At 41.5% G+C, this 14428-nt stretch overlaps 1 protein-coding gene across 5 annotated transcripts in view; it reads left to right on the top strand.

Annotated features, from left to right (window-relative positions):
* Window positions 1-13124: 13124 nt before the first annotated feature.
* The window catches only part of si:dkey-178k16.1 (band 4.1-like protein 1), a 32889-nt gene continuing 31585 nt past the window's right edge, over window positions 13125-14428 (top strand). For all 5 annotated transcript variants that reach the window (XM_047331138.1, XM_047331137.1, XM_047331139.1 and 2 more), the window contains exon 1: window positions 13125-13317. The gene's annotated coding sequence lies outside the window, so the exon portion shown is untranslated. The remainder of the gene's footprint in view (window positions 13318-14428) is intronic.

Here is a 14428-nt window from a genome sequence, read left to right as displayed (position 1 = left end):
TATTCTTCCACAAAATAGCTGGTTGCACAACAGAGGAAACTAAGCAAAAGCACGAGAGACAAGTTGTAAATTAAACAGCCAAAGACTGAGAACACGCGCCCTGACTGCAGTAATACGGTTAAATGTTTGTACTTGTAAAAGTCTCTTTTGGATGATGATTACATTTTCATTCATCTGAATAGAAGTGTCTGATAGAGTCTCATCCGATGATGTGCCCACGGGGAACTAGGAAGTATAGTGTACCAGTGCATGTTGTAGCACCACACCTGCTGCAGGTGTAATTATATGAGGATTCCTCCAAGAATTTAATAGCATTAATTAACGATTTGCTGGCCTTTGGGCTTGAGTAATGTTTCCCTACAACATCTGTATTTCTGCAGCATGACATCTGGTGCCTTATGCACCATATGTCTTCTGTTCTACTTCACTTCAATAAGTTTGCTCGGAGTATTTGTGCATATGTGCTGTGTCAATTATTAATCATTTCTGAGGTTCGTTTTCTTGGTTCCTTCAATTTTTGTCTTGTTTTTTAAACTTCACGACCAATACAAACAAATCAAAAATAATAATACGTGGAACATGGGTAGGTAATAACAGATCAAACTGCTTATTGGTGCATGAAAATATTCTAGCGTGAACAGATTATCTGCGTATTGGATTTTCTTTGTCAGAATTTACATTAGCACGTCTGAAAAAAGCCTCGAGGACTTCATTTATTGTCAGATTGCTAAAGTGATTTGGTGAAACAGCACATTGCTCACTAAATCAATTCACGCCTGTCGATGCCGAGATTATTGACAGATTTAAACATGCACCTTCCAAAATAGTTCTCCCTGCAAGAAAAAAAAAAGCAAAACCATAAAATATCTTGTGTCACAGCATTCAATTTCTGAATGCGAGTCAGACAGTATAAGTCACTCTGATGACCTTATAATTATACAGTAGTTTAACAATAAGTAGGGTAATTAAATGTGACAACTTGAAAAGAAAAAAAACTTTTTGCCTATCACAGCATGTTGCTTGGATTCAGCGACATAAAATTAAGAAGGGAGCAGTTGAATTATTGTATTTCCCCTTGAAGATTTGCTTTTTCCCCCTTTTTTTCTTTCATTCTTTTTTTAATTTACACTGTACAATACAACTCTTAACGGTGTGGATTTATACATCCAGGGTCTACAGTGACATGGGCCTGCAGAGACTTTGGAAGGGCAGGTGCTGAAAATTAAAAACACATGTACCAAGATTGTAACAACACACAACAAGATTTTAAAACATCCACCAACATAACCTGTTGAATTAATGCAACTCATATACAAACAGGATGTAACATGGAATCTTACAATGAACTAAATTGAACTATAAAACTGAGCCATCACTTTGCACTTTGCAGAATTTGCACAGCATTAAACCTATTCTTGCACCTAATCAACAACAAGAACACTCTAAACTCTTTGTAACCCTGCTGGTCAGTGATCAAATTTAGCTGCCTTTCTTCATTTTCCTTTTCACAATTGCTTTGTGAACTATTAACGAAACAGTAAGCCAGCTAAAAGACTAAAAAGTACTTTTATATTCTGTTAGGCATATTTTTCCTCAAATGTACGACTCCTATCTTCTGTTAAGATGACAAAATATATGGACCAAGTAAAAAAGACAAGATAGAGCAACACTATGATGGAAGTATTGCCTGTTGGTTGCCTGTTTATTATCATATTGTTAATTAAATGTGTTTTTCGTGATTGCAAGCTGAAAAAAAGGGCACACAGCCAAGAACCTCAGGATTTAGCATCAAGACCAGGTGAAAGTATGGCAGAGGCAGGGTTTGAACATCAACCTTAAGATTGGGGGGGGGGAAGATGAATTTATTGCATATAGCGCATGCATGCATGGACAATAAAATGGAGTCTAGATGTATATGTTCATTAAATACTTTGCATAATTTGATGAACATATAGCACTAAAACAATGCCATATTTTTTATTTTATTTGAATTCAATTTGCACCAGTACTATAAATCAGGGGCACTATATAAATAGTGATATTTATTTAGTTTATATTAGTAAAATGAACATAGTCATTATTGCTTGATACCCATAAGACACACAATAAATTAACTGATCACTAAGTTGACAATAGTGAAATAAAGTGTGTTAACCATGTACCATAACAAATACTTTTTCTGGGATATAAGAATCAATAAATCTGCATACTCTCTGGGGTAAACACTCTCCTTTATGCATTAAAGGAAAAGGTAAGAAAGGAATAACTATCAATTGTCACTGGGTGGCATTTTTGTCATATAGTAACAATCAAGATTATTTTATGTCATACAAATACTAAACTAAATTTTTATCAAAAAAACATTTAATGTGTAATATATGTACATATATGTGATATTTGTTATATATATGTAATATTAATTACAGTACTGAACAGACAACTGATCCCTATTCATTTCAGACGCATATGTCCGTAAGGCATACAGCTATAATTTAAAACTGAAGTCGAGCACCTTTGAGAAAAAAAAAAGGGGTGGGGGGAGCCTTAAAAGTCACCACCTGGTAGCGCCAGGCCTTGCTCATATTACTTTTGACATTTTATCATAGGTTGATAAATTCATGTGGAAAGTCCTGCGCATGTCAGTTGCGATTATTACAAAAGGTAATAAGGTCGTTCAGTGAGTCAGAGGGTCTGCAGAACTTCATGTAAAACCCATCATTTTTCTGTGATGTCTTCTGCAGTATTTTTAAAAAGGAAATTGTGATGTCCTCTGTACTTTTTGTTTATATTTGAAATGGATCTGGTCTTAAATATTCCAGAACTCAAATGACAGGGTATCGCTATTCATTCAAAATCTTATTCAGTTTTGACACGGTCCTTGTATTTTACACAAGTGACATGTGATTGGTTAATATAAAGAAGTGTGTTTCATCCATCTTCATTCATTCATTCATTTGAAATCTAGCCTTGTCTTGAAGTGAAATGTAGGCATACGTCTATTATTGAATACATGTCTTTAAAGTGTTGCTTGGTTGAGGTCAGAGACATTGTCAGGAACAAGAAACACTGGTAGCCCAGGCTCTTCCTCCATCTCCTCTAGCCTGGCCGTTGCCTGGCTGTTCCCATCATTTTTACATTTTGAAAAGCTTTTTATAGCCTTCAAGTCTTGCTTCAGTAACTTAGCTTGCAATGCAGTGTGACGTAGATCTGCTGATCGAATGACATGCAGGTGACCCAAAACCTACCTGTGTTTTTGATCAATAATATCATATTACTATATGTAATGCAATAAGGGTGTCATACCCTGCTCAAAGACCATGACAAATAAAACAAAAAACTAAGGACAGTGAGTGTGGAGCACCAGGAGCAAACAAGTGGGGTTCACAACCAGGAACAGCTGACCCAATTATATGCAGTTAAGAAAAAAAAATCAGTGGGCGAGCCCCACACGGATCACTTGGGGTTTAGCCCTTTAGGGCCCCTATGGGGGCTAACTATATCAAGCCTACAGTTGGGCTATAGCCCACAGAAAACCCACATGGGCCCCATGTAAAGTAGAACTGTTCGCGGCCCAACACATGTCAATATGTCACATTTTAATACGAAGCATCATGTGATCAGCTCCTGTTTAACCTGATTATTTATCTTCTATACACTGGCTAGACTATATATGCAGTGAACACTCCTCCACACAAAACACAGACACACACACACACACACACACACACACACACACACACACACACACACACACACACACACACACACACAGCAAGCAGAGCAGAGACACTGTGAACCAGGTGAAGTGAAATTGACTTGAGTTAGGGTCATAACGATAAAAGGTAAAATGCCAATGAATTATTTAATCAAACCAATAACTCAACAAATGTGTAGAAAACAATAGTTCATTAACAGTTTCGTCCCCAATCTCTCAGCATCATGTTTTACACAGCCACAGTGCACTGGTGAAACTAATACTGTTGAATAATATAATTGTCATGGAGAAACTAAAATGACATCTGCCTGCTTGTAGTGATCACGTTAGTTTGCGAAAAAACTAGATGTCCCCCCCAGGCCATGTCTGTGGATTAGCAGTTTGGGGCCCCTATGTGGGCTTACTGTGGAAAAGACTAGTCGGGCAAGTCCACATAAAAACCCACATGGGCCCTGTGGGTTAGAAATTTGGGGCCCCTATGTGGGTTTCCTGTGGGCAAACTCTGAGTTGGGCTATGGGCCACATAAAACCCCAAAACCCAACAAACATCAAAAACAACACAAAGGACCTGATGCACAAATACCTCAATCCATCCATTATCCATATTGCTTTATCCCTTAAGGGTTATGTTTTTATATTTTATGCCTGTGGTGTGAAACCTATGTCTAACAAGTAGCTGAGCAGGAGTGAGTCAAGGCCAATTCTTCTTGTGTATTAGATTTAATTGTGTAGATAATTAGACTTCAGTAGTTGTGGGGGTTTTGATTCATTAGTTTGGGAGTTGTCTTGAGAGGTATGGCATTTGGGCCTTTTTTTTTTGTTCAATACAATCTAAGCTCCAGTAATCTTAACCCTCTTGGTGAGTTTATGGCACTCACAAAGGAATTTTGGTATCTATTCAATTTTCGCCATCCCTCACAAGAAAGTTTTTTTTTTACTTCACAGATCCTACTGTTTATTGTGACTGTGCTGGCTACAATTGCTCTGAGCGTGAGTAAACAGGGCCTACTTGACGTCTCTGTTGTTCCTTTTAATCTCAAAGGACTTTGAAGAGAAAATTTAAGAGATAAAATGTTCAATGAAATGCCCAGAAGTAACACTTTAGAGAGTAGCACCACACCTGCTGCAGGTGACCGTTTTTCTAAAGACCTAAGTGCAGTTTAAAGCACATGGCACAAAGACAGTCCGGGAATGTCCAAATCAACATTTGCTAGTTTAACAGCAGAATACTCCGTCGCCTTTGGGTAAACTTTCTTCATAAGTGTCTTCCTCTCAGCAAGTTCACCTCAAGCCCTGGAAGGGTGTTCACACCTTCTTAATTTGAATCTTGTCAACTGAGGTTTTTCACAGCTAAACACCTTGATACCAGTGGACTCTGTGGCAAAATATTGTCTCTGCTAGCCTCTTGAGTACGCTACTTGTCACACCTTCAACAGTGTGCCATCCTTTTCACTGGCTTGGTTTCCTGCTGCCAGCTAAAGGTCTACACATCATAAGAAAAAGGTAAGTATTTGGAACTTTACTGGCCATGGCAGAGAACAGAAAAATGTTGCACTTTCATCCACGGAGGAGAGCAGGATGGCATCCGGAGATGCAGATGAGTGGCGAGGGCTTTTGTCAGAATTGTTCTGGTACTGTGGTTGAGTTATTACAAGCTTTAGTGTAGCCTTGTCTTGTACTTCAACAATGCAGCACAAACTGAAACCTGGTCATCAAAATTCTTGTCTTCATATATAACAATTAATGCCCCATGAAATATAAAAAATGTGTCGTTAATAACATCAACAAAGTGTGTACCTCAGCAGGAGGAGGCTGCTTCAGAAACACATGAATGGGTAATGCATCTACTTGAAATAAATCCTTCTCAAATGAGTTGAACAACTTTTGGAGAAGCAAATTTGCTGCTTCAAAGTTTCCAATCTTCTTCCTGGTAGTGTAAGCAGCAATCTATTAAAACTCTTGGCTGAAGAAACTTCTCCTTTGTCCTGGCTCCTTAGGTGTTCATTTTTACCAATGCATTTTGACGTCTGACAAAAAATGGTCCTTTTATCAAATAAACATTATCTGAAACATCTCCACAAAGTGGTAGAGCGAAGCGCCAACATTCCAACTACATAGCTGGTACAGAACAAACAATCATCTAGGCAACATGTAGCTGGGTCTCCGAAGGTCATATTTGATAACATCTAAAGATGCCTCTGTTGTTTTTGTGGCTGAGAGTGATGGTGTGTCAGCACAAGCCGGTGCTTGTTTGCAAGGGACGGCGAGATGTTCCTGACACAGCCTGTTTATCTGACAATGTTCTTGAAAAAGCTATATGTTTAGCCTTAAAAGTCATTGTCCACAGGGCAGCCACAGGGCCAAATTCCTGAATGAGGGTAGTGCTCATGGAAGTGGTAGCTTTTTGTGTGCGGAAGCTTCAAGGGATATCCTTCTGTGCTCTGAAATCATGCTGTCAAAATAATGAATGCTCACAATTCCTCTGTATGGACAAACGTTCAGCTACTTTGAAACGTATTATAAAAAGTAGCAGATGCAAAAAGCATCAGTTTGTATGTGCTTTGCCTTCTGCTGATCTTGCCAGCGACTAGATGGGGTCATTTTCTTCCACTCTATGGCCCTTATTGATTTCCATGAGTGAAAAAAATATTTCTTCTTCAAGATATCCAATGACCAAGCCAAGTCACCCGTGACTGACGATGGTTAGAGCGATCGCTGATTGCTATATACTAATCCCCCCCCCTACTGCACAAGACTGTGTGATATCATGTAATTTACTCTCTTCACTTGCCGTACCTCAGCTCAGGGTAAAAAAATACAAAACACTGCGGACGGACAAATCGCCACACTGATTTGTGGATCTGAAGTGTCACAAAAATCCACGCACACACAAACACACACACACACACACACACACACACACACACACACACACACACACACAGCAAGCAGAGCAGAGACACTGTGAACCAGGTGAAGTGAAATTAACTTGAGTTAGGGTCAATACGATAAAAGGTAAAATGCCAATGAATTATTTAATCAAACCAATAACTCAACAAAGATGTAGAAAACAATAGTTCATTAACAGTTTCGTCCCCAATCTCTCAGCATCATGTTTTACACAACCACAGTGCACTGGTGAAACTAATAGTGTTGAATAATATAATTGTCATGGCGAAACTAAAATGACAGCTGCCTGCTTGTAGTGATCACGTTAGTTTGCGAAAGAACTAGATGTCCCCCCCAGGCCATGTCTGTGGATTAGCAGTTTGGGGCCCCTATGTGGGCTTACTGTGGAAAAGACTAGTCGGGCAAGTCCACATAAAAACCCACATGGAGTCATTTTCTTCCACTCTATGGCCCTTATTGATTTCCATGAGTGAAAAAAATATTTCTTCTTCAAGATATCCAATGACCAAGCCAAGTCACCCGTGACTGACGATGGTTAGAGCGATCGCTGATTGCTATATACTAATCCCCCCCCCTACTGCACAAGACTGTGTGATATCATGTAATTTACTCTAGCTTACTCTCTTCACTTGCCGTACCTCAGCTCAGGGTAAAAAAATACAAAACACTGCGGACGGACAGTTCCCCACACTGATTTGTGGATCTGAAGTGTCACAAAAATACACACACACACACACACACACACACACACACACACACACACACACACACACACACACACACACACATTTAAGACTCATACTCTAATGGATGCCTTTAAAAACAGCCAGGAGCACGAACCTGCAACAGGTGACATCAATTGCCTGGTACAGACAGAGGTCGCAACTGGATAAGTGTCTTGCTGACAAAGAGAATACCTTCAAGAATCTATAACTAATAAGTATTATTAAATAAATAATTAGCCTTAGGTGACCTCTACTTTTCTCTTTTTGACCCCTTTTTTACATTAGGCAATTTACTTCATAGCTTTATGCCATTTAAGGTTTTCGCTAGACTTGTTCTTCTTAATGAATCTCCTTTTTAGACTGGAAGTGTTCTAAAACTTTTAACTGGTAGTCTTTTTGTTCATACATTCATTAGAAATATTGTAGGTGTCTAATGTAGTTTGTTTGATGTTTTGATAATTAGTGCACAATAACTTAGGTTCATATGTAAAACAAAATGTACATTATTATTGAAAAGAAATAGAAGGACTATTGACAGTATTTACAGGTTCATATATTTGCAGTTCATACTTTAAGCATTAAGATAATTTCTTGTTTTCTTTTCAGCTTAAAATGAAGGTGTGCATTATGTTTAGATTCAAATCTATATGTATTTTTTGGATTACATTACTACTGTGATTTTGGCTTCCTATAACTATGCAACTGAAATTCGCTTCTTCAGGAGCTTAGTAGGTGTGGTCCATACCTGCCAACACTCCTGTTTTTCCCGGGTTTCTCCCGTTTTTTAAGCCCGGACCCCTCCCGGTTTGTTATTTCTCCCAGGAAACTCCTTTAATTTGCATGGCCCAAACTCCTTTATAAATAATCGGACCAATATGTTTGTCTAATGTTGACCAGTTGCCAGATCTTGTATGACACGAATCCTATTCACACAATCCAATCCCCTACAATTTTCAAGCCCGTTTGGCACAAAATTAAAAGCTAGTCAACTTTATGTCCAGGATGTGGGTTGCATATGCCACCTTACTAAATGTGTTAAATGTGTTTCTACCACAGTGTTAAATGTGTTTGTACCAAAGTGTTAAAAACTGCAGTGCAGTTTCTGTGATGTTTTGTTGTAATAAAATTACAAATAAAAAATATTAATAAATATTGATAAAATAAGTTATGTTTTCATTTATATTGCAATGTAAATAATCATTCAATCAGACTTTAAAAAGCAATGAAAATGACGGGGGCAGTGAAACAAAGATGGAGATAAAATGATAAAGATAAATTATTAACAAACTAAAAGAGATGAGAGATAAATTATGTTAAAATAATAGAATGAAATTAAAGAGAGTAGATGTTTTAAAGTAAGATAATAAAAATAGAATAAAAGTGAGGGACAACTAATATTCAGACAAACCCAATTCAAATGAGAGCCAGACTGAAAAGGTACGTCTTGAGTTTGCCTTTAGAGAATATCAACATTCTCTGCTGCCCCGAGGTCTTTGGGAAGGCTGTTCCGAAGACCTTGACCATAGTCACGAAAAGTTGCCTCTATGTGGGTTTTGTTCTGGCTTTCACATGATTTAGGATCGTTTAGACATCAACATACATACTTCCTGTTTTCATGTTTTAATCTCAGGTTATAAATTCTTCCAGTTTTACAAGCCAAAAGTTCTTGTAAGTTAATTGCGCTACAGTGGGATGTCAGACCCATCGTAAAAAAAAAAGAAGAGCTGTCCATCACTGAGATCCAGATGTTAAATTCATCAGAATAATGCTTTGTGTGTTGCCTAAACTGAGCGAGGCTTCAGTGGAGAGGAGACAACAACAGTCCGACCCCCACTGCCATCTTTATTTGTTCTGTGTCGTCCTCGCCTCCGAGTAGGGGTCATGAGGAGCAGCATGTTTAGAAAAGGAAGGAGAAAGTGTCTGCATATTTGTTTACTCAGGTGTAAGCATTTTCACAGACCTGAGGTCTGATGACACTCAGTGAGCATGCCTCACTGCACCTCATGCATGACCATGCTTGAGACGCATATGACAGATATTCACACAAAAAGTAAAATATACTTGAGATAATTAGCTCAATCACATGGACACACTATGGTCAGATTTGCTAAATAGTTTCTCAGTTTGAAGTCAGTTCTTCATTACACAGGAAGACCGTACAACTTTGTACCAGAGTTAGTACAGATCAATCGCATTGTTTGTTTTTCTACTAATATCAGGTGAAACAAGAAGGCCTTAAAGGGCCCATATTATGCCCCCTTTTACACAAGTTACATTGGTTTTCAGGTGTGTGCACTACATGTCTTTGCCATTCCATGTCAAAACACCTCAAGGATCAAGCCACACAACCCCCTCCTCTTTCTGTATAAACAGCCCTATTGGCCGATTCCAGCGCTTTCCTGCTCACTCCTCGCCCCCCTCCCTTCGTGTTCCGCAAAGCTGCGGCCGTGAGCCGCGAGGTCCGCCGGCAGCCGCCCAAAAAATTATGGCGTAGACGCGATTTGTTTTTCCGCACTTCAAGGGGGGAGGTAATGCTCAGGTTGGGGGCGTGGTCGCCCCAGTAGCAAGAGTCAACTTACGTCCCTTGACGCCCTGGCTGTGAATGGCTCGTTTACATACCGTCTGCACGATCAACCCAAACCACGAATCAACGACTCATTGTTTTCTTTTCATTCTCCGTGGGCTGGCAGACACCCCAGATAACCAAGTATACGTGGAGGCAGGCTGAAAAGGTGTCTGGAACATAATATGGCCCCTTTAACTTAATTTAAAGTCACAGCAAGTTTCCATCATGTCCTCTGTCTTAAAACACTATACATATGTGCAAATGAAAACACTCAAATATTCTGTGCCTTAGTTTGCACGTTGTCCCTATGTATGCCTGGGTTCTCTCCGGGTACTCCGGCTTACTCCCTTCATCAAAAGACATACAGACACACAGATCGGGGTTAGATTTATTGGAGACCCTAAATCGGCCATAGGTGTGAATGTGAGAGTGAATGGTTGTTTGTCTCTGTATGTTGGCCCTGTGATAGGCTGCCAACCTGTCCAAACTGTAGCCAGCCCATTGGCCAATGTCAGCTGGAATTGGCTCGCGACCCTCAGAGGAAAAACGCAGTAAAGATAACGCATGGATGGATGGTGATGCTTACCCCATGATTCTCCACCCAGAGAGGAGGAGCTTAAACTCTCCACACAGAGGATGAGGAGGGCTCTCTGATATGACTCTTTTAGTCTTGGAAACAGATGATGGGCAGGTCAGCCACTTAGATGCCAATGATCTAACCGGCCTCTTAAACTCTTTGCTGCAGCATGTTCTTGTCGTCCATTGAGAGATTTCCAAACCAAGTTTCTCCTTGTGAAGGTAATAGCAGATATGTATGTGTAATTACGTATTAAAATGAACGTGCAGAGCCGATGAAAAACTCTAAGGGCGCTGACTTGAGGTACGGGTGAAGGAATGTACAGGCAATGCCATACAGTGTTCACTGCCTGTATAATATGTGTGATGATGGCCACATGGTGGCCATCATATACCATCATCAGCCGCAGCAGCAATTATATGCCATATCTCTTCACACCTTCCCGGGGTGACTTGAGCTGAGTGTGTTAACAATAAATGTTAAATTGATATCCTCAATGATTTCAATGTGGGTGTTTCTAAGTGGCACAATGTTCAATAAATGTAATATCTCACTTCATTCATTACTGGGACATTGAGAAATATCCTACAGCTTCGTCTAACACCGCAAAAATCCTCTCCATATGGCTGTGAAGTCATTCCACTGCTCGTTTCTGCATATCCTTTAAGCAGCTGAAGGACACCCAGTGAAGCGTGACAGGAACAGATTTTCCTGTATGCATATTTGCATTTGAACGGAGCGCTTGTGCACGAAAGCCAAAAAGGGGGTTCAGCACAGTGGGTGCCTATGACTCACCAGTGCAATACATCACCCACTCAGCCTTCTTTCATTCAACACTCATCTTGCCATGTGGGGCGAGGGCGTCACTATGTGTTGACAAGTGGTGGGGACAAAATGGGCTTTGATGAAAAAGCACTTCCAAATTGTCTTTGACATATATATCTGATTTTAGTCAATGTGAAGGGGGCTCACTAGGAGGTGTGGATAAATGACGGGCATGGGCTGAGTATTAAAAATACTCAGCATAAAACGCAAAACGTCGACTGCACAAGTAACCTTTCCCTTCGCTGTCGTGAAGACGCAGCTTCAAGACGCCAGGTACTTTTCCTCAGGGCAAGTTGTCAACACAACTTTGCAGATAACGGAGGAGAAGAAAGGAGTATGCACACTGAAGCTCCTCCTTTGTTTTCTGGCTCCTATAGTGTTAACTGGCGGCAGTGTTAGCATCATGGCTACTTGTTTCTTTATCACTAATTTATCCCGGCTTTGAAGTTGGTGACTAGTCTCAGTGGATGAGACTGCTCTGCTGTTAAAGGATCACAGCAAGACATTGTGGTGCTTTCTGCAGGAGTGACCATATTCTAACACTGTTGTGCTTCAACCAGAGTTCAATCTGACACTTTTACTGCCTCTTTCCTGCAATTACATCCATGCTGGTACTGTTACACACACCCTTGAGGGAGATCTACTTCCCAGAACACAAGATAAACAACGTCAAAGCCACACAGGTTACCTACAAGGCCATCGTCCCTGGACTGGAGAAAGGATTTGCCATTATGTGCATTTTCCCCCCCAACATATTCAAGACATCCATCCATTGTATACACTGTGTTCATGACACCCTGGACAGTCTCACTCTCATATTCACACCTTACCCCAAACTGCATGTCTTTGGACTGTGAGAAGAAGTGGGAGAACCCAGTGAAACCATGCAGACACGGGGAGAAAATACAAACCCCACAAGAAATGCCCCGGTTGGTTTCAAACCGGGATGCGACCCCAGAATCTTCTTGCTGTGAGGCGACAGTGCTAAACCACTACACCAGCAGGCTACGCGGCTATTCAAGACGTGTTTCCAAAAAGGGATGAGATATAGCATAACCCCACTATCGCTAATAGCCTAAATGACGTACGATGCAGAGTACAATATAGGACATTTTCTTAATGTTGTGTCAGAGGCTCAAATATGCTTCTAAATTTTAAACATGTCCAGCGTTAAAGTTTGATCTCATACATGTTGGTTTAAGGAGCTCTTTTCCGACACATTAAAAATACAAATAGATATCTGTCGTATTATGATATTTATTATCAATTCCCTAATTGAACTCACGTAAAATAATATGCATTGTCTTTACGCATCCGCTCAAAGTGAGACTAAAGTTACATTTTACATTATTACAGTCTCATCGGCTCTATCTATCGCCTTATGTCAGTTACTGTCAATAACAGTTTCCTTTAGTTTGAGGTAGAGAGTATTAATCAAATGAATTATGACAACGTGTGCACTAGAACTTTTGGTAGCTGACAGGTGCATGGGTGACATTTGAGGGTGCTCTGACACAGGTGGGCTCCAGTGTGCAGAGGAGGTGGGATACTTGCATTTGAAATATAGATCCATGAGCAGACATGAAACTGCAAGTAAAGTTGAGCAAATTGTCAAAGTCTTATTGAGAGTGAGTTTGAATTTGTTCAGCCTATATGGATTTTTGATTTTTTTGCCTTGTGTGGGGAAAGATGACAAAACCAGCAGAGCAGGTGGTTGGCAGAGAGGCTGCGCGTCACGAGCGGAGCGGTCCTCGCCCCCCCCCCCCCCCCCCCCCCCCCCCTCTGCTCACAGCGCGTGAAAACGCCCCTCTACTCTCCTCCTAGCCCTTCCCGACCGTGAAGCCATCCCTGCCGGCGTGTGTGTGTGTGTGTTGTCACTGCCTGCGGGGCTCCATCTCAGGGCAGAGTGGGCGGTGGCAGCGCGCGTCTTCCAGTTCCCCCGCATCCCCAATGATCCCGATCTGGACGGAGGCTTGACGCTCGGACCTGACGAGGACAGGTAGGCGGTTTTTTCCCCCTCAAATTTCGTTTGTCTGATTTGGGCCGGGGCTGACAGCGGAACAGGTGCATGCTGCATTTGCCGGTTGTCGCGAAAATGACATTGTGGTGTGTTGTCGATGGGGAGCGTCTCCGCGCCGGTTGACGCGCTTGGCACCAAAAAAAAAAAACGCGCACTGCAAAGACACCGCTTTGTGCCTCAAGCGTCACGGAGGGATGGAGACCGGTGCGGCTTTACATCCGACTAACACAGTCAGCACGCTGGTTCCGTGGATCGGGGATTCCTTTTCATTGCATGCATGGCGAGGCCTAGTTGGCAGAGAGGGAGGCAGCAGGTGCACCTTTGCGTCGTCTCGGAGAATCGCAGGGCGCGCGATCTGCTCTCCACCGTTACTGCACCCGTCCGGGCCAGGTGCCACTGTTGGAGCGGTTCTCGGACATGTCACGCGCGTTGGAGGGCGGCGATTCGTCCTCTCCGGAGCGATGCGCTAACAGCTGATGCCCGACATGATGAGCTCACTGAAGACGGAGCGCGTCGGTCGCGGGTGTGGCAGAGGGGCCGGGCGGGGGCGGAAAAAGGGGGTCTCCGAGACGTGAGAAAGTGAGCCTTTAAACGGGAGGTGCCCCGAATAGCTGCTGTTGCAGCACAAGAGCTTCTCTGAGACATACTGTAACCCCATAGTAAGCATGTCTCTGTTGAAAAAGAGAAGGACACAAACTGGCCCCTTCATCCAGTTCATAGAATCTAGTTATTGATTTTTCTTGGAATGTATTTTCAAGGGGGGGGGGGGGGGGGGGGGGGGGGTGTAGGTGACAGGGGATGCTCATGAAGCATTAGGCCACTTTGAACATCTCTGCAATGGGTTTAAAACTTCGCAACTCTCAGCCGTCCACCTGTACATCACAATCCATCTAATGCGTCATTTGAGGGTGTTTTTCTATTATGACTTCTACTGTCATGACAGATAATTCAACCCTTGATAACAGATAAAGCGGTCTGCAAGAAACATTGAAATATGAAGCTGCAGAAACAAAGAGAGGTCACTAACAAATAATGTAGAATGTAAGATAAATCTATATAATCGCACCATTCTGCATGTTTCATTCATCGC

This window comes from Scophthalmus maximus, chromosome 3 (assembly GCF_022379125.1).
Source record: "Scophthalmus maximus strain ysfricsl-2021 chromosome 3, ASM2237912v1, whole genome shotgun sequence".
NCBI classification, from domain to species: Eukaryota; Metazoa; Chordata; class Actinopteri; order Pleuronectiformes; family Scophthalmidae; genus Scophthalmus; species Scophthalmus maximus.
The sequence above is the reverse complement of the archived record's forward strand: the minus strand, read 5'-3'. Positions and strand labels throughout refer to the sequence as shown.